This window comes from Phoca vitulina, unplaced genomic scaffold (genome assembly GCF_004348235.1).
Source record: "Phoca vitulina isolate PV1807 unplaced genomic scaffold, GSC_HSeal_1.0 scaffold1, whole genome shotgun sequence".
Lineage (NCBI taxonomy): Eukaryota > Metazoa > Chordata > Mammalia > Carnivora > Phocidae > Phoca > Phoca vitulina.
In genome coordinates, this window is record NW_022589704.1 from 46,436,732 (window position 1) to 46,461,913 (window position 25,182).

Below are 25,182 nucleotides of genomic sequence, written 5' to 3' on the forward strand. Positions count from 1 at the left end.
ATGTGGTCACTGCCACCTCGGAGCAACAAGGGAGCTCGCTCAGTGGCTCTGACGTGGGGGAGGGGCGCCGGCCGGTGGCACCATCCCCCTGAGCAGCCACAGAATGTCAGGCCTGGTCTCTACTCGCACAGAGATCCTAAAGAGATTGAAAACGAAGCGCAGGCCGCTGCTAAAGACACTGTGCGCAAGAAGGAACTTAGGGCGAACGGACTGCGCCAGCTCCCACTTGCTGCTACTCAGCGGAGCTGGCGGCCAGGCGGAAGGTACAGGTGCCCTCTGCTTACTCCGAGGTTCCCGCCTGAAGCCGCAGCGCCAGGCCCCCCACCCAGGGCCTGTCTGCAGCCCCCGCCGCTTGGGCCGCGCAGTGGGTAGGAACCACCGTCAAGAGGTTGCAGGCGCTTCTGCACGCTCGTCAACAGAAAATGGAAGTCAGCTTGGCAGAAAATAAAGTTTAGGGGTGCTTGGGTGGCTCAGTCAGTTAAGCCTCTGCCTCGGCCAGGTCATGGTCTCAGGGGTCTGGGATCCAGCCCCGAGTTGGGCTCTCTTCTCAGTGGGGAGTTTGTTTCTCCCTCTCCCTCTATGCGTTCTCTTTCTCTCTTTTTCTAGAAATCTTGCCATTTGCGACGACGTGGGTGGAACTAGAGGGTATTATGCCAAGTGAAATTAGTCGATCAGAGAAAGACATGTATCATATGATCTCACTGATATGAGGAAATCTTAATCTCAGGAAATAAACTGAGGGTTGCTGGAGTGGTGGGGGGTGGGAGGGATGGAGTGGCTGGGGGATGGACATTGGGGAGGGTATGTGCTATGGTGAGCGCTGTGAATTGTGTAAGACTGTTGAGTCATAGACCTGTACCTCTGAAACAAATAATACATTATATGTTAAAAAAAAAAGAAGAAGAAGAAGAAAATAGTAGGAAGGGAAAAATGAAGGGGGGGAAATCGGAGGGGGAGATGAACCATGAGAGACTATGGACTCAGAAACAAACTGAGGGTTCTAAAGGGGAGGGGGTTGGGGGGAGGGTTTAGCCTGGTGATGGGTATTAAATGGAGCATTGGGTGTTATATGCAAACAATGAACCATGGAACACTACATCAAAAACTAATGATGTAATGTATGGTGATTAACATAACATAATAAAATAAAATTTAAAAAAATGCAAAGAGATAAAAATAAAAAAGTTTAAATAGTTTCATAAAAGATTTTTAGATAAACATCTATCTATGTAAACATATTTGAAAACCTAAATAAAAGTCTAATTTCCTAGAGAATTTGAGCAAGAAAGCTATAATTAAATTAGGCATTCCTTTATTCCTTTAAGGAATTACAGCTTTCTTAATGAAAGTCTATGGAATAGTTTAAAAATATAACTAAAAAATAAAGGACTAAAAAGATGACAAATTATATAGAATATGCTTGTGATACGCTACTTTAGAATTTTAGACTTTTTATTATTCCTTTACCTTGAAAATAAAAAAATATATAAATGAAAAAAATATATATGTATAAATAAAAAGCCCCTCCCCCAAAGTAATATATTTTCAATGTAACTTCTCTATGTACTATAATCTCTCATCTAGTATTAAAAAGATAAAATATATTATTCATAATGAAATGAGATCTTTATGACGAATAAACTTTCTCCTCTACATTTTTGCTTAAAATAATCTCCCTTGGGCTTTATTCTCTCACTACCTAAGCAAGGTTTCAGGTGTAAATTTTTTTAATTATTTTTATCCTTATATGCTGGAGTGATGTTTAAAAAATGTTTTTCAACTAGGGGTGCCCGGGTGGCTCAGTCAGTTAAGCGTCCCACTCTGGATTTCAGCTCAGGTCATGATCTCAGGGTCCTGGGATCAAGCCCCTTTAGCAGACTCCCTGCAGGGAGTCTCCTTGTCTCTGTCTCCCTCTGCCCCTCTTCCTGCTTGCGTGCTCTCTTTTTCTGAAATAAATAAATAAAACTTTTTTTAAAAAAGTTTTTCAACTAGTATAGCACATAACATATCAAAATAAAGCACTGACCAATTGTAGCAGATAATGGCTAAAACAGTATGGTTATACTGACCTATCCTGACTATCCTGACTCATTATCAATCCAGCCTCCATATAGGGTAACCATACCTCTCTGCTAACCCAAGGCAGTTTTAATTTATACTTGTTCTCCTGGCATAATTTATAGTGTATACCTTCATTCTCAAAAGTGTCCTAGTTTAAATGATAAATTATATTGTCACCCTAACTTATATATACACAGACATAAATGATTCCTTGGAATATCAACTACCATAGCAGTACTTTCATTGAGAACTAGAGGGCAAATATTTCCATTTTAGCCTCCTAGTACATGTCAGTGATCAAAATTTCTGTTTTCATTAACACAAAAAGTCCTGATGTGTATTCTTGCCCTTCCATAAATTATTCCATCTCTGTAATAGGAAAACACATGCAGGGCCTGCAAGAATCTTGGAATACTGTATTTAAATAAGAATGTAATTAAAGCCTTCTCTTCCAGACCAAAAATGTGAAGACATAACTTGCTTGGGGGAATCTAAGGACAGACATAAACCAGTTATATATCCTTCCTCTAAGAGGAACTTTTGCTTGTGAGCAGGGAAGCGTCTCCATGAGCCCAGCAGATAGTGTGATCCATAAAATACTCTCCCCCCAGACAGCTAAAAGTAGATGGAGAGCCCAGAGAAGGCATCACAGAAGAGGCAAAATTTGAGCCAGGTTTCCAAGTGTAGAGGATGTATACAGTGATTGCAGGGGAGTTTGCCAGGGGCAAGGCTGGCTTCCTCCCAAGAGGCCTCACAGAGTAATAATATTCATCACCTGGGTAGATTCACTATGGCCCGTGAATTGGCCGGTTGCTTTACATGTCTAATAACTTGATTGTGTCAGCATTCCAAAAGCAAATCCACTTCACAAGAAAAAGCCCACATTATGCAAGCTCCTGAGGTAGATAAATGAAGCCAGAATGTGACTTAATTTACATTGTGAAATAATTGTTACAGGGACTAAAATTTTTGAGACTCATATGAGCAACATATTTTGCCCGTGTAGGCACACACAGAAAGACAATAATCAGAAGGCTGTTCAGTAAATGTGGAATCAAAACAAAAAAGTTAGATGAATCCAATTTTTAATGGCGTTAGGCTCAGACAACTGATTAATTCATCTTAAAACAGGGATAGGCTTGCCAAAGGAGTCAGGAGTCAGTATACTCAAAGTCTGTTGGCTAAATGTGCTTTTCTCCTGGGTAATGCTTGGATAGAAACTGCCAAATTTGCCTTCATGACTTCCTTTTTCAAAGGTTCCCAGGACTAACCAACTTGCGTCAAATCGACTTTCTTTCTTTAGATATCTTAACACTCTATATCAGATTGCACTCATTATATAATGTGTAAAGCTTTGTTTCTTTTGTGATTAATTATATTTTAAATTGCATAAATTATAACATGCATAAATATCTTTTAAAAGGGGAAAACTTTCAAACCTTTCAAAGTTCCACTGCCCTTCTCAGAAATGCACATGCATGCATATACGCACATACGTCTATAGGTGTATAAAAAATTCTACATTGGTTTCTTTCCTTAAAATTAAATTAAATCCTAATCCCAATTCTCATCTGTTTAAGCTGGCAGGATATTTAATTCTGGTCATCAAGGCTTGTCTATCCCATTCCCATCCCAGGACTCTTGACACCTTGGTCTCTGCTGCCATAGTTATTTCCCATGGAAACCCCTCTCCAAAGAGTGTCACATCTTCAGGGTTCTGAAAGGAAGTTAATTGTGGAATCTCATACCACTGCAAGTCCCATTCCACCAGAATTCTCAGTTCACTGCTCTACCTCTTTTCCCTCTCCAATACCATCTTGATTTCTCCCACTTCCTTCCTCACCTAGCTTGGATTCCATGATTCATCATTTTAGCTGTTCTTCGCATATCCTTGGGGTTTTCATCTCCCCTATCCATTCCATCTCACATGGAAAAACTCCCATCTGTGAAAAGCCACCCATTCTGTTAGGCAGTTAGTTAGGCATCAGTGAGGAGGGATAAAACAGGTGCTGGCCATACCTTCAGAGCCACCCCCGAGGGTTAACAGAACAGGAAAGGTCTAGCCACAGAGCTGGCTCAAAAGCCCAAGAGGACTTCCAAGAGCTGAGCATGTGCACAAAAAGTACAACTTGCCCTTAAGTAACTTTAAGGTCACAGCAAAAGCTCATTAGATACTCATAAATATACAATACATAAATAAATACAATTATAACAGAATGCATCATGGGTAGGCACATGCACAGAAGCCTAAATGTTATATAACCACCAGCTGTCAATCAAAATGTCAATTAAAGCCAAATACAGATGCAGAAAGTAGACTTAAAAGGAGGCGGCTAGAGCTTCCTGGGGCCACTGCCACTCTAGCTCCAGCAGTGGCCCGCTTTTTCTCTTGAAAATGTACTATGCTTATCTACCCAATAAACTCTATCTCCCCGTTCTGATCTCAGGTCTCCAATTCTTTGGTGCATCTGGGACAAGAACCAAGCAACCCAGTAACAATTCTACCCCTGAACCTAGGTAACTGAGTGCACCTAAAGAAAAACAAACCATGAGAGATTATGGACCCCGAGAAACAATCGGAGGGTTTCAGAGGGGAGGAGGGTAGGGGAAGGGGTAACAGTGTGATGGGTATTGAGGAGGGCACGTGCTGTGATGAGCCCTGGGTGTTATACTTAACTAATGAATCATTGAACACTGTATCAAGGACTAATTATGTACTATACAGTGGCTAACTGAACATAATAAAAAATAAAATAATAAAATAAAAAGAACTAGCTTCCCTGCTGAAAAAACAAAACAAAACAAAACAAAAAACAAACTTATACTGGCCTACTTAATTTATGACCACAAACCTCAAATGGTCTGCTAGTACTGTCTGGGGACTATACATTTCTTTAGTTAAATCACATTTAATTCCTCCAAAATAATTATTTCACCCTTTTCTTCCTCTCAATTTCAAAACCCTATTATTACTACCTTACTCTTACCTTATCACCTTGCTTTCATTTTCACTTAGAAAATATAAAAATTTCAAGGAGAAATTTCATGTCTTCCACCATTAAATCTGCCAATTTTAGGTCCTTAACCCCAAACTATACTTCTCCTTTTATTAAAGTGATAAAAAGCCCTTATCCCTATCTATGTCCCAAAGGGCCACCTGAATATTTGTTCTCATTTCTCTTACAATTGCAAACACCTCTTCTTATCATCCTCCTCTCTCTTGCATCATCATGTTTTCCTCCATGTGGATCATTTCCATCAACAAAAAACATGCCCCATTTATCTGTTCCCATTTTCAGGAAAAAATAAACAAGCAAAATATGTATAAGTATTACTTATATACATTATTTTCACTTCCTCTCTTAGCTGTACTCTTCACTGGAATAGCTCATTCAAATTCAAAGTTCTATACATATTCAACAGTCAGATCTCATCTAACTTTTCTCAGTATCATGTCACCACTGATAATTCCCTTCTTGCAATTCCCTACCTCATGTATTTTTAGGACACTGTGTCCCTAGCCAACAGTCCACACCAATCACTTCCATTGTCAGCTTTCTTTTTTGGATCTTTCTGCTCTTCCTAACCCCTACATGTTGGAATGCTCCAGAACTTACTCCCCACACCTCTTTTCTTCTCCTTTTAAAATTACTTTCTGGGTGATCTCATCAAATCCCCTATTTTTTAAATCACACATGGTGAGTGCTACATTTTTATATCTAGGCCCAAACTTGTTACTGGATTCCAGACTCAGAAATCCAGTTTCCAACTCAGCATGTCCACTTGGATATCCATAGGAATGTCAAGTAAATATCTAAGACTGAATTTTTATTTTTCAACACATATGTTCCACCTCAAGGGACTCCAGCTTATCTTATTAAATGGTAATACTATTTGCCCAGATTTTAGTCCAAAACTTTATAATCCTCTTTGATTCTTCTTTCTCGTATCAACACATAATCTGAAAGCAAGTCCTATCAGTTCTATTTCAAAACATATACTGAATGAAGGAATCTACCACACTCACAAATAGCTCCATAGTTTAAGAGACAACCATCTCTTGCTTAATTATCATAAGAAGCTGTAGGATTTCTTCCAACACAACCAGGTTTGTTCCCACTTCAAGGCCTTTTGTAGTTGATATTCCCTTGGCAAGGATGTTCTTTCTTCCCTTATGTTGGCAAAGCTCATTCCCTCATTTCACTCAACTTCCTGGTCTTATTTCACCTGCTCAGATAGACCTTCCCCGACCTCCAATAGCAGGTGCTGCCACGTCTATAACCTTAGTATTCTAGCTTGTTCCCAAAGATGGATACAATAATTCTTCTTGTGGAATATGTCCTTTTGTATATAAACTTCCCACTTTTCCCATCAAAGGGTAAAATCTATGTCTCTTCCCTATAAATCTGGACTGGCCTTAGGACTTCCTCTGACCAACAGTATAATAGAAGTTATGCTGTATGCTTCAGCTCTAGGTCTTGGGAGCTTCTCTGTTGGCTTTCTTGGAAGCCAGTCACCATGTAAGAAGCTCAGGATATAATATTGAAGGATGAAAGACCACACGGAGAGGCCGTGTGGAGAACTGAGTTACCCTAGCCCGCAGTCAGTGCCAAGCTCCCAGATTGCACGTGTGTGTGTATGTGTGTGTGTGTATGTGTGTGTGTGTGTGTGTGTAGGTGTGTGTGTGTAGCCTCTTGGACAGCCTAGTTCCAGAGTTTTCTTGCTGAGTATAGGCACATAAATGATTCCAGACATCTTAAAGGATTTTTCCATGATTCTAGATTACACATAAAATATAAACAATTAGCTGCTCTGTTCACTAATAACTAAAATAATTTCAAAAGAGCCTTTGTTGGGGAGTTTAGATCTTTTTACTTACAGAAAGTATATTGTGGGATAGGAGTAATAAAAATATTTTTTCCTTCAGTTGAGAAGACACAGTTCGATCAAAACTGTCAATCATTTCATTATCTTGGCATCGAGTGAGATAGAAAAGATTTTGACAAATATAATAAAGAGAAAAGTATTCAAAATATAAAGTGATGATAAAGCAAATGAAAAAGACTAAATAGATTTTAACTTTATTTCACATTATTTGAAATGAGATTTAAATTTATCAACTAAAAACCTCACAATTATATTTTTCCAAAAAAAGTGACTGTCTGTATGACACCCTACTTGAATTTTGACAGTTAATATCTTTTCAAACATAAGTTAAGCTATAATTATTGTCAATTCTAGAATTTAAAAAATCCTTATAGTTCACAAGCCCATCACAATTAGTAAAATAGTTTGCCTATGTGTTCCATGAAAATCTCACTTCACTATTCAATTTATTTTAGAACTGTAATCATAAGTTAACACTATAATTTCATGGATCCATTCATTTTATGAATGTCTTCATAAGATTTTTTTATTAAGATATTTCCTTGAACTTTTTTTTTCAGGCACATACTTTGAGGTAAGACTTTGTCCCTTGCTATTTATTTAGTAGGAAATCTTTCCTGGCATGTTGACTGTGTAGATTGGATTTTCCAGAAAGCGGACTTTGAGACAAACTTTAGCATGCAAAATGCTTAATGAGAAGTGTGTTTGGAACCAACACTTGTGCAGAGGCAGAGGGACATAGCAGGGTTAGGCAGAGGAAGAAGCTGAGTTGCAATGCAGTCCAGACAGCCTCAGCTGACTTGAATGGCAGTTCTCAAATGATAAAGAACTTTCAAAGGTGTCTTGGGTTAGGCCAGAATGAGAGATCTTTATATTCAGGCATCAGTTTATCATTATATGTGAACCACAACAGTCATGGGCCCACTCTTCCACCTCCTTTGGTATAAAAATAGGTCCTGAGAATAGACACAATGTTATCAGGATCCCATGCTGGTGGGTCGAACACTATGTAAACCTAACTTAGATAGTAGTGCTGGCTGAAATCCTATAGGTAGGAAATGCAAACCTGCCCCTGAAAAGTCTTATCAGAGCTAATCACTGGCATTTTTGGGGAAGAAAGGATCCAACGTTGCTTACTTGTCACCAACTATCCAAAGACTTAGTCTTGGCCTTTGTCATCAATAGGGTAGATATTCTGTAGCAGTAGGTAGACCAGTCTCAGTAAGTTGGAGTCCATGCTGTTGGATTCATGAATAGCCTCCATTCTTCACTTTACTCATGTGCTCATTATGCCAGCATGGGAATGGCTGGTGACAAATTCTGGCTCATGACCAAATCTTTTTATCTATTTTGTTCTGTAGTGCCTCTAACCCTGTAGGTGCTCTCTGATTGGCATGAACATTTGATATGAAGATTTTCAAACTTCATACCTACTTCCATGTGCACAACCAAATGCCTCCTCCCCAGACCTCCTGATCTTCAATTTTCTAATTGTTCTCCGGCCCCTGGAGAGCTAGCCATGCCATTTGTCACTGACTATACCCATACATACACCAACTCCTATAGATTATATACATATAGATATGTAAAGGAGTATGTATATGAGTCTGTATATGTCTAACCTCAGGCCACTTATCTTTCTACACATATTGGATGACCAGGTGCATCATTCAAATATCTTTTCCCTATGCACTGTCAAGACTACCCCAGGGGCGCCTGGGTGGCTCAGTTGTTAAGTATCTGCCTTCGGCTCAGGTCATGATTGCAGGGTGCTGGGATCAAGCCCCGCATCGGGCTCCCTGCTAGGTGGGAAGCCTGCTTCTCCCTCTCCCACTCCCCCTGCTTGTGTTCCCTCTCTCGCTGTGTCTCTCTCTGTCAAATAAATAAATAAAATCTTAAAAAAAAAAAAAAAAGACTACCCCTCACTAGGGCTATAGTACAGTTGTTATCCAGTTGCAGCTTAATACCCATATCCTGTTCCAATATCTCTGACACAGGATGGGTATCCTTTGGGTATGCTCTTGAGTGTGGGCATGAACTATTACTTCTAATCAATAGCTATGACAAAGATGATGAAATGACATGACACTTCTATGATTAGGATACATAAGAGAATAACTTCTGTCTTGCTGTCAGACTCTCTTTTTCTAGTTTTAATTGAAGGAAATTGCCATGTTGGAGAAGTCCCCATGGCAAGGAATTAATGGTGTCCTCCAGCTAGCCAAGAACAGAAGCCCTGATTCCAAAAACCATCAAAATATGAAATCCCACCAAAAACCACAGTTTAGAAATGGATCCTTCCCCATTGAGTTGAGCTTTCAGAGGAGACTTCAGCCCTGAGCAGTATTTGCAGTCTCATGAAAGACTATGCAGGGGAAGACTCAGTTAAACCATGTCCAGATTCATAAACCACACAAATTGTGAGGTAATAAATGTATATTATTTTAAGCTGCTAAATTTTGGGGTGATTTATTATGCAGCAATAGATTACTAATATACCATCCATGAACTAAATAAAGAGACTGTTTTAAAAACAACTTAAAAGCAGAAATTATACTTTATATATGAGAGTATAAAATATAGTAGAGGACTTTCAGTTACAGTTCAGGTTTTTGTCTCTAAATTTGGTAGGAAATAGGGAGCCAATGAAGATTTTATTACCCAGGAAGTGGGGGGGATTCTTTCCTAGTGATTTAAAATTTTGGGGGGGCGGGCTGTGGTATATTGAAAGGATAAAGGTGGAAACAGAATGGCATTATGCTTGTATAGACAAGAGAAAATGAGGGTTTGAGCCAACATATAGCAATGAGAATGTAAAGACAAAAGTTAAATGAAAAAGATAGTCTCAATATTCAATTGATAGTATTAAATGTGGGAGATTAAGGAGGGGGAATAGTTTACCATATAAGACATGGATGACTGGAAAATTTCTGGCCTTCTAACAGAATGAAGAAAGCAGGAAGAGTTGTTGGCTTAAAATCTTAAATATTTCTTGATTTTAAAGAACAGGATATAGAAGATTTTTTTAAAAACCAGTTTAGAAATGTGTATATGGGCCCTAAAAGATACTGATTTAGTAGATACCAATATAGCAAAAATAGTTTAAAGGAGAATCTAGACAAAGAAGAGATTTGGTTAAGAAAAGGACTTTGGAGTATTAATCCATGTGAAAAGACAAAAGATAAGATATGAAAAAGGAATAATCAAAGACAATAAGCATGAAGGCTAAGGTGGAAAGGAGAGTCAAGAAGGTGGAGCTAAAAATTAGATGGACTTAAAAAAGTTCATTTGCCCTGGAATGTAAGAAATTACAAAATGATTAATTTCCAAAGAGCAGTAAAGAAGGTAACTGGATTACAAGAGGTCAGGAGTGAGTGGGAGGTAACAAGTTGGGGCAGCAAATTTCTTTCTAATAGCAATTTGGTGGAGTAACAGAGATCAAGAAGGAGAATGTGGGATGGGAGTCTGATAGGCAGAGAGAAAAGGAGCTTTGAAACCAGGAGATAGGAAGTTGCATCATCCCTTGTCAGATGGCTCCCACTTCAAAGCCATAAATTATAAGAAACTGGGTGAGGCAAGGTTGGAGTTTAAGAAGAGTGGAAACCTTTAAAATAGCCACTGCAAAGAATAAAAAAGAACATTTAGAGCATCCTTAGCAGTGATGAGAATCCAGTTACATTTAAATAGCTCATGAAACTTACTCAATTATGGCTGCAATCTCACCATTAGAGGACCACATGCTCAAAAAAGCCCCAAAATGATAAAATTTATGTATTTTATCTGAGCCCCCTTTTGTTCATCCAAAATCCACAATCAATGGACACATGAGAATCCCTATGGTTATTTCTGTAGTTCAAGCATATTACATTATTTGCCATCCCTGGTTCATACCATGCCTCCATGCCTTTGCTTATGCTATTCCCTCTGCCTGAAGTGAGCCTGCCCCTTTATTTTAGGTCCTAGCTCAAGCATGACATAGTTTATGAAGTCTCTCTCCCATCTATTTCTCAAACACTGTAGAGTTGATATTTTTCATTACACTTGCATTATATATGACCTGATAGAGAAATACCCTATTTTCAAATGTATTTTAGAAAATGTATACTAAAGTCAAATGTGGAAAAGTCAAACAAATGACTGATAAAGGATAAAGATGGAGACAACCCCAGATAAATAATATCTTCTAATTACCCCTTTTTAGGTCACTGTTTCTGAAATCCCAGTGGGTATCATATTGCCTGTTGCATAGCTAATCTCCCTTCTAATTTCAATGTTTTTTTACTCTCACATCACCTTTCCATAAAATTATATGGATCAGATCACTTCCCTATTAAAAACCCCATGGTCTGGTACAGAAGATCTTTCAGTGCAATTTGCCTTTTGGGCTCCTCTCCCACCAGCATTCCAATCAGGCTACACTCCTGCCACACATCCAAAGCCAAATATCCCACAACACTCAGGTTCAACCTTCTGAATCTGGAAAATTATAACTCATCATTGAGACCTGGTTCCCATGTCATAATGTCAGTGAATTCACTCCTAAGGCAACATTAGTTGCTCCTTCCTCTGTGTTCCTTATAGTAGGTGATCTTTAACTCTGTAAGAGTTCTTGCATTGTAATGGTGTTCTGTAACTGATCTTTTTGCATAGTCTCCTACCAATAGACTGGACATAATGTAAATGGTCAACAAAGACATTTCGTAATTGATTTAAGTTTCCATTTTATTAGTAAGAATCACAAAATAAAACAAAGTTGATTATGGTAATTTTATTCACTTTGTTCACCTAAACACCAACTTTGTGCCTAGCTTAGAAGGCAGGATATGCTGTGCTGAAATCAAAACATACAGTCTTTACGTTATAGAACTTAGAGTTTAGTAGGGTAGAATTGATATATAAACAAAGTTGCATAAAATGACAAATTATTTTTAAATGTTAAGAAAAAGCATAATGGGACTTAGGCTACTTTAGATAATCAAAGAAAGCCTCTCTGAATAGGTGATATTTAATCCAATAACTCATAGGGGAGGAAAAAAAAAATAGTTGTGGAAGAATGGGATAGAATCTTCCAGGCAGAAATGACATATACAAACTTCTAAGGCAGAACAAAGCTTGGCATATAGGAAAGAGAACAGGTGTGGCTAAAGTATGGAATATGTTGAGAGTGGTATGAAATGAAGGCATGGAGAGGTACCAAAACCATAGAACTAAGGAATTTGTCTACCAAAATAAGAAATTTTTACTTTATTCCAAATAGGTTGGAAAAATATTAAAGAATATTAATCAGTAAATTGACATGTTCTAATTTACAATTTAAAAATTTGCCCTGCTAGCATTTGAAGAATCCACCTGAGTTGGTAAGAACAGCAGCAGGGAGAATGAGGAGAATATTGTGGATGTCCAGGCAAAAAATGATGATTTGGACCAGGGTCATAGAAACAGAACAATAGAGCCTTAGATATATTTGTTGTGTGCTTTCTAGAGAATAGAGAGGTTTTAGTAAGGGATTGAGTGGGGGTTAAAGGAAGAGGAATGTGTTAAGTTAGATTTCTCACCATCATTAATTATTGTTCCCATTACGCTTAGGTACGACTTGTGGCTTACCTACAAGCTATGCTAATAAATAGAGGGAAAAAATATCGGTGTATGGAGTCAATGCTTTTCTTGAAAGAAAGGAAGAAAATAGTCCCACATCCATCTCTCTCAACTGCAACTCTCAATTTTGTAGTCAGGCAAATTTGATATAAAATTCTGATTCCACCTTTCCATGACCTAACTTTTTTTTTTTTTAATGATTTTATTTATTTATCTGAGAGAGAGCCCACACACAGGAGCAGGGGGGAGGGGCATAGGGAGAGGGACAGCAGACTCCCTGCTGAGCAGGGAGCTTGACTCTGGGATCATCCCAGGACGCACCCCCTCTATTACCTAACTTTAGCTAGGCAAGTTACTTCTCTGTTTCTGAAATTTCTTATCTGAAAACAAATGCAATTATTTCATATGTGCAGAGGTGTTGCCAAATTTAAAAGAGCCAATATATGTGAAAAACATAACGCAGTACATTGCATATGATAAGTACTAATGTTTATAATTCTTTTCAGTTGCAGATGTTTCTTTTAAAAGTCCCTTTACATCATTACATATGCATGGACTAGGAGTTTCAACTCCAGCGAGTCCACATAAATTCAGTACATGCTCAGAAATACCTGGTTAGTCCATTATTATAAGTTTCAAAAAGTGTGAGAACTACTTCAAATAATGATTTTACATTTGAAAGATGCAATGGACTATCAAGATACATACTGGCATATTTTTCCACTGTATTAATTGTTAAACATGTCACAGGAAGTATAAATTGCCTTGGAGACATAAAATATTTCAATAAAATATCTTAAAAGAAGACCACTTCAGCTCTTTCTCAGATATATTTTCTTTGTATATGAAATTGCCAGGTTATAAATATTCCCATTGTACATATATTTTTGGCACTATATTCATTCTTTGGAACTGACAGAGGTTTGAAAGAAAAATCAATCTATGCCAGCACATAATCCTTGCATTTGTCAAAAAGGTAAAATAGCAAAGATGACAGCATTTACAATAGAGACAGAAGCATTTTAGAATCTTCTATTGCTCTTAAAATCTTGAATAGAATTACATAAAACTGTCACACTTCCATCCAACACCTTGGAGATATTTATGCTTTAGGATATCTGGGTGTCAGTAAAGTCTGAAGATTGATTACCACTGTGATGAAAAGAAAGAGCACAGGCTAGTTCCCCACTTTCCTCTTTCGCAAAAAGCAATCTGTGACTTAGAGAAAAATCAAAAGGTAACTGAAAAAGATAGGATAGGATAAAGTGATCAGGCTCAGTTTCCATGTGAGGATGTAAATGTCCAGGGGGTCAGTTCCCAGGGCAAGGTAAACAGTGTCCTCCCTTGAGTGTCTGCCTTTCTCATTAATCTGCACCCTCGTTTGGATCATAAGTGGATTGTGTTTGCACTGCTACCCAGCTTCCTGGTGAGGGGTTGCAGCCTGGAACTGGCAGCTACCTCAGGTAAACGAAGAAGTATCCAAAACAGTGAACTCCTCCACCCATTCATGTAATAATCATATTCTAAAATAGCTGTCATAGCCAAATTTATGCATGGAACACTGCATCCTTGATTCCTGTTCTAGAGCTCAGATAATTAGACTGTATGGTTTCCTTCAGAAATATTCCATTTAACATTATATTACATTTTTAATTTGTTTTTCTTTTCTTCAGTAAAAGAAAAAAGTAAATGGAAAACATTTGTGAAGTATTATTAACATACCATGTTATATTAGTTTCAGGTGTACAACATTTTGATTCAACAATTCTATACATTACTCAGTGCTCACCATGATAAGTATAGTCACCCTCCTTCACCATACATTACTACAATATTATTGACTATATTCCCTATGCTGTACTTTTTATCTCCATGACTTATTTTATAAGTGGAAGTCTATACCTCCTAATCCCCTTTATTTCACCCATCCTCCCAACACCTCCCCTCTGGCAACCACCAGTTTGTTCTCTGTATTCAAGTTTTTTACTCATTAGTTTTGTTTTTTTTTAGGAAAAAATAAATTCATATTACGGTGGAGAAAGAAAACTGACAGTTTTGAGCCAATTACAATCTCACTACTTTGGATCTAATACCACTGACCAAATAACTTATGCACAAACTATTGTTAATCTACATATGATTCTTATATGTGATTATAATCACATTTAAACAATACCTTTTCAAGTAAACAATGTATATATGACAATCTCTAGCTTCCACTATTATAAAAGTGATTCTGAGTATTAATGTTTCAAAATCTATTTGGGCTAATCAAGGTCAAGTCCCCATTATGGGCTATACTTTCCTCATCTGTAAAATTAAACGATCAGATTACATGTTCTCTAAAGTCCCATCCAACTTTGAAGATTTAAAAGTTTTAATTCCAAGAATGAGAGTGAAGGAATCCAACCTTTATGTCTGACCTTGGCACTGAACTACACTGTGTCCTTTTGACTCATTTGAGGACTTAATCTAAAGAGTGTACATTCATACCCAATATGCTACTTCCAGCAACAAAAAGTGAAAAATTAAAATACTAGGCTGCTCAGTGTAGTATTTCAATTCATAGAGGCTCAAAAACAAACAGCCAACTTCATACTAAATGGAATTAAACCAACTCAATAACAGTCATCAAAAACATACACAGATTGGCACCTTCGACTCCATTAAATCTCAGTATTCAAAGCATTACACATGTTGTTTTAAACTTGGCTCAGGAATGGTGATGTGAGATATCCTTAGAGGGAACCTATTAATATGAACATATCCTTAATACACCAAAGACTGTGACTGATCTCTTTCAGATTGCAACTGGCCTTCTGCCACAGGCTGGTCTAGAAATAAAGCAAACTCTGCAACAGGATAGAATGAAATCTAAGAAGGCTAAGACAAGAAAGCATTTTTTTTCCTTAATGCCTGGGATTTGAGAAGGCAAATAAACTGTTATTGTTTCCTGATTCAATTACTACAAAATAATTTGGAAAACATTCAGTTATTCATACAAATAGAAGCACTAGCAGTTTGTATTCCCTGATAATTCTAACTCCCTCGTTTTGTTTCCAGATTCTTATGTAAATCACATCTAAGCTTTAGTGTCAGAATTCACCTCGATTTAATCAGTTTTATCTGCCAATGTTCCCTTGAAACTGGAGATACTTATAAATGTGACAGGAGCAAGTAGAAGAGTTGAAGAGGGTGAGGACAAAAAAAAAGCAGCAATAATGTCTTTCACTACTTCCCAGCCTCAGAGAGACCTCACTTTAGAGCACCTGGCTCATTTCCCAGCAGCTAGCATAATTCAGGTGCTCAACTCAGAGGTCATTAATACCCAGTTCACATAGTGCTTGAAGCAAGAGAAACACACTTAATGTATTAACGATCAGCGGGCAGTGTGTGCCGTAAACAGCCTGGATACCAGCCTGCCGATTTTTCCCTCCTGGATCTGCTGTTTGCCCAGGACTTAGAACTAGTTTTTGCTCTAAACTTCTGACGATACATACCCTCTTTTGACACTGGAATTCTGCATTAAACATCAGCCTATTTCACTGGTATTCCAATACGTTGTTTTATTCCTGCCAGCCACACTACCTCCAGGACCCAATTCTCATTTTCTATAGCTTTAGCCAATGGCTGTGCACTTTCCAGGATCTACAAGTCTGATCATAGTAATAGGATATTGAAAGGGGCCGTTTCTGACTCAAGTTTCTACTGAGATCCAGGACAGTAGGTGCCAACTACTTCAACATTCCCATGTGAAATACTAGCAGGACTGCAAAAGGGCTGTCTGTGAATCAGTTTTAACTCACTCTTGATTTTCACCCATCTCTGGCTTTTAAAGGGGGGTTGAAGAGGCAGCTTTTACATTGAAAACAAGAAGAGGATTTCCTTGGAGACAGTTGCTAGTGAGCTGGAGGAGGCATGTGGGGACACATGGTGAGTTTGTCCCTGGTCCCAAGTCAAGTGAGCAAGGCTTCAAAGAGACCACTCCTTGAGGAGTTTGACATAATCCCTCGGAGTTTAGGGATATCCAGTCTAGTCTCCAACTCAAGCCTGAATATAAAAGGGGCAGGAGGCTGGTCAAAACAGCTTGTGGCAGGGATGCCTGGGTGGCTCAGTCGGTTAAGCGACTGCCTTCGGCTCAGGTCATGATCCCGGATCGAGTCCCACATTGGGCTCCCTGCTCAGCAGGAAGCCTGCTTTTCCCTCTGACCCTCTGCCCTCTCATGCTGTTTCTCTCTCTCTCTTAAATAAATAAATAAATAAATAAATAAATAAATAAATAAATAAATAAAAATCTTAAAAAAACAGCCTGTGGCAGCAGAGGAGAGGGTTGGTTAGGGAAGCCACTGACCATCCACAGCGGGTTTCCAAAGGACAAGGCATGGGCCACATGGAAGACAGAGCCTCCTGGGCCTCAAAGCAGTTTTGAATCATCCAAGAGGGCTTCCTGTGAGGATCAAGATAGTCTCATCAAGAGAGGCTGGAGGTACAGCGCAAATTGCAGAAGCTGTGTGGGAATCACAACTGGATAGATGAAGGAAAATTACTATCCATGTGGAGGGCTTCAAGAAAATTGGAGTAAACACCCCAAAGAATCACCTCAAAACAACAGCAAAGGCCAAAGAAGTGACTTCTACCTGAGCTCATACAAGAACTACCCTGCCTCTTATTCCTCATCCTTCCAGTACTCCTACCAGCAATAGTCCAGGGAGTGGGACAGATATAACAATGCTAAGAAGATAGCCATGAAAGTAAAGATGCCATCTACCCCCACCTCTAATGCAGACTTTCAGCTGGAATGTACATGAGCAACGGGAGAAAGAGGCTTTAACTCACAATGAAGTTTCCCATTTTGCACATTATGTGGGATGGATATTTTAATCATTGAAATGAGTCTTTGTGATTAGGGAGCACAGAACTTTTTGTTATCTAAGATAACTATAAGAAATATGAGTCTTATCAAGGATCTCATCCAGGGCCAGGGGAGTTACCAGGGGATAGAAGAAATCTAAACAACAACAAAAAATGACAGCAAAGGTAAAATCAGTTTCCAGTTCCACCATGTTATTTCACATATTGTGTATACCATTAATAAGTATTATACCTATGCTTCCAAGTGTTGTAAAAAAAAACATGGACACCAGATCTAACTTCCCTGATCAGAGCTGATTAAATTTGCATTTGTTGAAATATTGTAACAGGTTTAACAACTTTTCTAGCGGGGCATATATTCTGGTTAATGTCCTCTACCTTTTGTATTCCATTACTCTCTGCTTCCATTGAAGTATCAGCATGTCTTATAACTGAATCCTGTGGTAAATTTAAAAAACAAACTGGTGACGGTATTAACTAGAGGTTGATAATTAGGGCTGTTTCTCAGGTAATCACCGCAGAAGCAAATATACAGGCCCTTTGCTTTGCTTTGCTTGCAGCCTTTCTTAATGAGTATTCTTTCCTTTCTAACATATTTTTTAATAAAATGGGCTTGGGAATAAAAAAAAAAAAAAAACCTGTCAATTGCTTTGTTTTACATACCAGTAGCTGAAATCTTAAATACAGCAGAAGGAAAGGATAAAATTAATGTTTAAAGTGTTTACAGAGATTATCTTTGTTACATCTGATGGCATACTTGGCCTGCAAGCACAAAATTGAAAAAAAATCAAAATTCAACACTCAGTTTTTGTCAACTTATCCTCTAAATATTAAGTCTCAGCACCTGTAGGTATTCACACCAAAATAAATTATACCATTGTAAACCATGGCATAAGAGGAAACAACAGCAACCATAAAGAACTAGAAACATAAATATTTGTCAATAAGGAATGGTTGAGTAAATTATACTATATCAACACTATAGAAAATTTCAAAGCTATGAAAAGAGAAGGGTTGGATTTATTAAACCAATTGACCTGGAATAAGGCCCACATTGCAAAAAGCAAGGTGAATCCCGTTTTTTTGCCAATCTAATTTAATTAATTAGTTATAAGAATAGCCATACATGTGATATGTTTGATTATTTTTGCATAAGAGAGCAAAAGTTGAGAATAACATGTGACATGACATAGAAAATGAACACCTAGGGTGTTCACAGTACAAAGAAAAATTACTAAGTTCATATATATATGTATATAAGATATATATATATCTTAATTTGTGGAAGTCACCATGTAGTCTATCTTTATGGTTGAAAAGTCTTATAACATTAAATTTTAAAATATATGTGTACACACACTGCATTAGTTTCCTATTACCGGTATAAGAGATTACAACAAATAGGTGGCTTAAAACAACACAAATTCTTATCTTACAGTTCTGTAGGTCCGAAGTCTGATGAAGGTCTTTCCTTCTGGAGGTCCTAAGGACAAATATATTTCCTTGCTTTTTCCAGATTCTAGATTCAGCCAGAATTCCTTAGCTCATGGCCCCATTTCATTTTCTTTTCTTTTTTTTTTTTTTAAGATTTTATTTATTTGACAGAGAGAGAGCGAGAGAGGGAACACAAGCAGGGGGAGTGGGAGAGGGAGAAGCAGGCTTCCCTCAGAGTGGGGAGCCCAATATGGGGCTTGATCTCAGGACCCTTGGGATCATGACCTGAGCCGAAGACAGACGCTTAACCACTGAGCCACCCAGGTGCCCCTAGTGTACTGGTCTTAACACTGATTATAAATACTAATATCCTGTGATAGAATTACTTTTTTAAAAAAGATTTTATTATTTATTTGAGAGAAAGAGAAAGAGAGAGAGAGCACAAGTGGGGAGAGGGGCAAAGGGAGTGGGAGAGGCAGACTCCCCGCTGAGCAAGGAGCCTGAGAGAAGGGACTAGATCCCAGGACTCTGAGATCATGACCTGAGCCAAAGTCAGATGCTTAACCCACCGAGCCACCCAGGCCCCTCCCTACTCCATTTTCGAAGCCAGCAATGCCCTGGATAGTCTATTCTTCCTCCTACGGCGTCACTCTAACACTGTCTTCTTTTGCTTCCTGCTGCTTCTATTAAGGACTCATGATTATATTGGGCCCACCTACAGTAATTCAGGCGCTTTTCCCAGTTTTAAAGGGAACTGATTGGCAAAATTTGCCCGATAATTACCCTTTGCCTGGTAACAACCTACTCACGAATTCTAGAGATTAGGTCATTTTTCTACCTACTCCAACACAACTACCCCCACCCCCACTACCCCTAAAACATGATATTATTTCTCTGTGTAGTAGAAAAAGCTTGGTAAAAGTCCTTAGAAGACAAGGCTTCCTCATGTTAGAAATGTACCTCTGACTTCCCTTTATTAATCAGCATGGATACCATTTGTCTAAGTAAACATTCTCTGAAACTTATTTTAACCTTTTCGAATGACAAGTTTCTTTGTATTTGTTCATATGCACTTGATAAAGTAAAAACAACCTTTATTTGTTCTAACGCTAATCCCTACAAATGAAATAAATTGGGTTCAACAAGGAAATCAAGTTTGTTCTTTCCCTAGTTCCTTCTCCTTTGTCTGAATTTCATGTCAGCCTGAACTCCATGTATTTGCCACAAGTGGGGTGCTTGTGTTGAGTTTTTAATGAAAAATTTTAAAGATGGTTGGGAAAAGACTAGGTTCACCAGTGAATTAGAGTGAAAGACAAAATCAGGTGTTGCAATTTGCCTGGGGTTAATGGTTTAAAAAAACATCTCACAAGGCTGGACAGCAGGGTTGGGTTTTTTTGGGTTTTGGGGTTTTTTTTTTTTTTTGCTTTTTGCTTTTCTTTCTCTATTTCTTTTTCTTCCTTTTCTTAAGTAGAACTCCCGAGAAGTGAGATCGGAATTCAGGCATATATGATTTATTGGGGAAGTTCTCTTTAGGAAAAATCTATATGAGATGAGGGAAGGATAGAGAAGAGGAAAGAGCCCGCAAGCATGCGAAATCAGGTAGAGGCTAATCTCAAGTGTAAATTGGCACAGAGAGTTGTCTCACCCAGAAGCAAGAGGGCTGGGCTTTTGTACCTTGTATTAGTCCATTATTGGCTTCCCCAGGGATAGGGAGGCATGTAACCTCCCAAACATTAGCAGATGAGGATCAGTTCAGCAAAAGGACAATTCTCCACAGTTAGCCTCAACACTTGCACAGCTAGGGGATGACTTTCTGATCAAATAGAAAGGATATGAGAAGGACACCGACAACATCTCCTACGTGGTTACTTTGATCCTACATCATTTCTTTCACACTGTCCTTTCTTCCTTCCTCTATTCTCTTTAATCCTTGCTTTCCTCCATAATGCTAAATTTTCAAATATTCAGGTCTTATTGGAAATATTCACCCATTGTCCTTTTTTTATTATGTTATGTTAATCACCATACAGTACATCATGAGTTTTTGATGTAGTGTTCCATGATTCATTGTTTGCGTATAACACCCAGTGCTCCATGCCGTACGTGCCCTCTTTAATACCCATCACCAGGCTAACCCATCCCCCCACCCCCCTCCCGTCTAGAACCCTCCATTGTCTTTAAGCAATGGAAAATTTAGAATCTTTGTTCTTAAGCTGGTTAATATGATTACTGATGTCTGAACAGAACCCCCCAATTGACACACCTCCAAAAATTTTGATTTCACATTATAAACACAACGTGGAAAACATTTTTTTAAAAAATTAGAATCAGGTGGGGGCACCTGAGTGGCTGATTTAGTTAAGCATCTGCCTTTGGCTCAGGTCATGATCCCAAGGTCCTGGGATGGAGCCCCATGTCCGGCTCCCTGCTCAGCAAGGAATCTGCTTCTCCCTCTCCCTCTGCCCCTCCCACTCATTCTCTCTCTCTCTCAAATAAATAAATAAAATCTTCAAAAAAAATTAGAATCAGGTCTTGGGGCACCTGGGTGGCTCAATTGGTTAAGCCTCTGACTCTTGATTTCAGCTCAGGTCATGATCTCAGGGTCCTGGGAGGGTCCTGGGATCAAGCCCCACCTTGGGCTCCACACTCAGTGGGGAGTCTATTTGAAGATTCTCTCTCTCCCTCTCCCTATGCCCCTTCCCCTGTTCACACATACACTCTCTCTCTCTCTGTAAGATAAATAAATAAAACTTTAAAAAATAAATAAAGAGTAAAAATTAGAATCAAGTCTTTTAGTAACACAAACATAACACTCTGAAATGTAGCCTGTCAAGTATGATTTCTGTCTAGTCTATCTGCTGGATTCTAGCTGTCTACAAAATGCTACCACAATTTTGAGTTCTTTTCACTCAAACCATGCATGTACCAGGTTGACAGACCATTGATGATTTAATTGCCTGAAAGTTGCAATAGTGAAATGTCAGAATATTTCTACTAAAAGGCCCTTATATTCAAGTTGACTATGGGTTATAACCAAATTTTGAGTACTTTCTTCAGCTATTTCAAACACTGAGCTCAAGCATCCTTAAGTTTGGTGAACAATGAATTTAGAACACAAGTTATATTTTACAGGGGAAAAAAACCCATATTGGAAATCAAGAAAACCTGGGAGATCTATAACAAGTCACTAAAGCTTTCATTTTTCATTTCCTCATTTATAAATGGTTTCACAAAATGAGCTATGATTTAATCTTTGATTAAATGACTTTCTCATTTGAAATAGTGTACAGAGTAGCACTCAGAGTTATAACATCATTCTTTGGCTGCATGACGTTTCAGCTGTTTTCACTCTGAAATAAAAAGATAATGTAAAACAAATGGGCCATCTTCCTTTTAACAGGAGCTGAGGAATCTTATGAAAAGATAGTTTCTGTAATCACTACATCAAATTGTCACAACAGATAATAAAAATAGAAAAAACTAGAAGCTTTCATAACTGCTCACTTATTTTCTTTTACTGGCATAAAATAATAATTCTAGTAATAATTATAATTCTATATAGCTCACATTTCTTAACCAACTTTCAAAAACATTTTCTTAAAAATGCTTGGAATTTTTATCTGCTCTTTACATACACATTGGGAAATAAGGGACCAAGGTCAGATAGTGTATCAGTAGTCCAATCAAGATTAGAAACTATAATTCCAGATTCATGTGCTCTTTATACTATAGCATGCCCTTTCATCAGAAGCCATAGTTTGACTTCATATAATAAACAGATTTCATTGGCATCACAAAATTAAACCAAGTATTATGCTGACATTCAATCAGAAAAATTATGTTTTACAAATATTTGTATTGTTCATAAGTCAACTATATTGTTCACAAATGAATATAGATTTATAGCTAACATTATCACCCATATTACTGGAATGGGAAATTTTGTCAAGTAATCTAAGTCCTTAGATTCCTTGCATTCATCTTGGAATATGCCCAACTCCACCATCATCCTTCTTGCTGACCTTTGATAATCGCTTTGGACTCCCTTCAAACTTTATCTTCCCCATCACCCATTTGATTAAAAGTAAAGTAGGAATCAGACGCACCTGGGTGACTCAGTTGGTTAAGTGCCCAACTCTTGATTTCGGCTCAGGTCATGATCTCAGGGTTGTGGTATCCAGCCCTGACTTGGTTTCAGGCTCCACGCTAGCTGGAAGTCTGCTTCTCTCCCTCTCCCTCAGCCCCTCCCCGCCCATCGTGTGCATGTGAACATGCACTCTTTCTCAAATAAATAAATAAATCTTTGAGAAGGCTCTACGCCGGCACCGTGGAGTGGTGCAGAGCCAGACGGGAGCGACGTCGGACGCGCCGGATCTTCCTCACGGAACCAGGTCCAAGCAAGAAGGAGGCGCCAACGCCTCCTCATGGGTCGTTGCTTCCCGGCGAAACTCGGCGGTGTCCCGTGCTCCGGAAAGGAGGCCCACGGAGGACCCGAATCGAAGAGGTCAGGAGGCCGGTAGGGGCGGCAGAGGTGGCGGCTTGAGGAACCCCTCCGGCCTCCAGCAACCTGTGGCCGCTGGCCTCCAAGAACCGCCGCTTTGCTTTGGATTGAATAACGTGTGGGTCGGCGCTGTGATCGGTCGTGGAGGGTCAAAAATAAAAGACATCCAAATTACAACAAACACGAAAATACAGATAATAAAAGGTCACTCAGAAGAAGCGGAGGTCAGAATCTTTGGCAACAAGGTGATGCAGGCGAAGGCCAAAACAGTGATAGATAATCTTGTTAAAAAAAAGAAAATTACAATTCAAAACTCAGAACTGATATTATTGCATTCCAACCTTCTGTTGGAAGAGATGTAAAGACAGATAGTAATGTTACCGAGAATCAGCCATTGATTGATTGGGATCAAATTCGAGAAGATGCTTTGAAATGGGGGGAAAAAAAGTGGGAAGATTTACCACCAATTAAGAAAAACCTTTACGTGGAGTCAGAAGCAACAAGTTCAATGTCACAAATGCAAGTAGACATTTGGAGGAAAGAAAATTATAATATAATGTGTGATGACTTGAAAGAAGGGGAGAAGCGTCGTATACCCAATCCTACTTGTAAATTTGAGGATGCTTTTCAGTGTTATCCTGAGGTTATGGAAAACATTAAAAAGGCAGGCTTTCAAAAGCCAACACCGATCCAGTCGCAGTCATGGCCGATAGTTTTACAAGGTGTAGATCTTATAGGAGTAGCCCAAACTGGAACCGGGAAAACACTGTCCTACTTAATGCCCGGATTTATACACTTGGATTCACAGCCTGTAATTAGAGGAAAGAGTGGACCCGGCATTTTAGTCCTCTCACCTACGCGCGAGTTAGCACTTCAAGTGGAAGCTGAATGTTCTAAGTATTCATATAAAGGCCTCAAAAGTGTGTGTATATATGGCGGTGGAGATAGAAATGGACAAATACAAGATCTGAAGAAAGGAGTAGATATTATTATTGCAACTCCTGGAAGACTGAATGATCTACAAATGAATAACTTTGTTAACCTCAGAAATGTAACCTACTTGGTTTTAGATGAAGCCGACAAGATGCTAGATATGGGATTTGAACCCCAGATAATGAAGATTTTATTAGATGTGCGCCCAGACAGGCAGACTATTATGACAAGTGCAACATGGCCATATGCTGTCCGTCGACTTGCACAGACTTACTTGAAAGAGCCAATGATTGTATATGTTGGTACTTTGGATCTAGTGGTAGTAAGTACCGTGAAACAAAACGTAATTGTCACCACCGAAGAAGAGAAACGCTCATATCCAAACTTTTCTAGAAAGCATGTCTCCCAGAGACAAAGTCATAGTGTTTGTCAGCAGAAAAGCTGTTGCTGACCACCTATCAAGCGACCTGATTCTGCGACACGTATCAGTGGAATCCCTTCACGGTAATAGGGAGCAGAGTGACCGAGAGAGGGCATTAGAAAACTTTAAAACAGGTAAAGTAAGAATATTGATTGCCACCGACTTAGCATCTCGGGGTCTTGACGTCCTTGATATCACACACGTCTATAATTATGATTTCCCCCGGAACATCGAAGAATACGTGCACAGAGTAGGGCGCACTGGAAGAGCAGGGAGAACTGGGATATCTATTACTCTCCTCACTAGAAATGACTGGAGGGTTGCTGGAGAGTTAATTAATATTCTGGAAAGAGCGTGACAGAGTATCCCAGAGGATCTTGTGGCAATGGCCAAGAGGTATGAGGTGAATAAACTGAAAAAAGAAATGGAGAAAAAATTGGGGAAACCCCAAAGAAAACCCCAGAAGTTTTATTATTAA

General features: G+C 38.7%; 1 pseudogene; it reads left to right on the plus strand.

Moving 5' to 3' along the window:
• On the plus strand, positions 1 to 25,182 carry LOC116639977 (annotated as a pseudogene).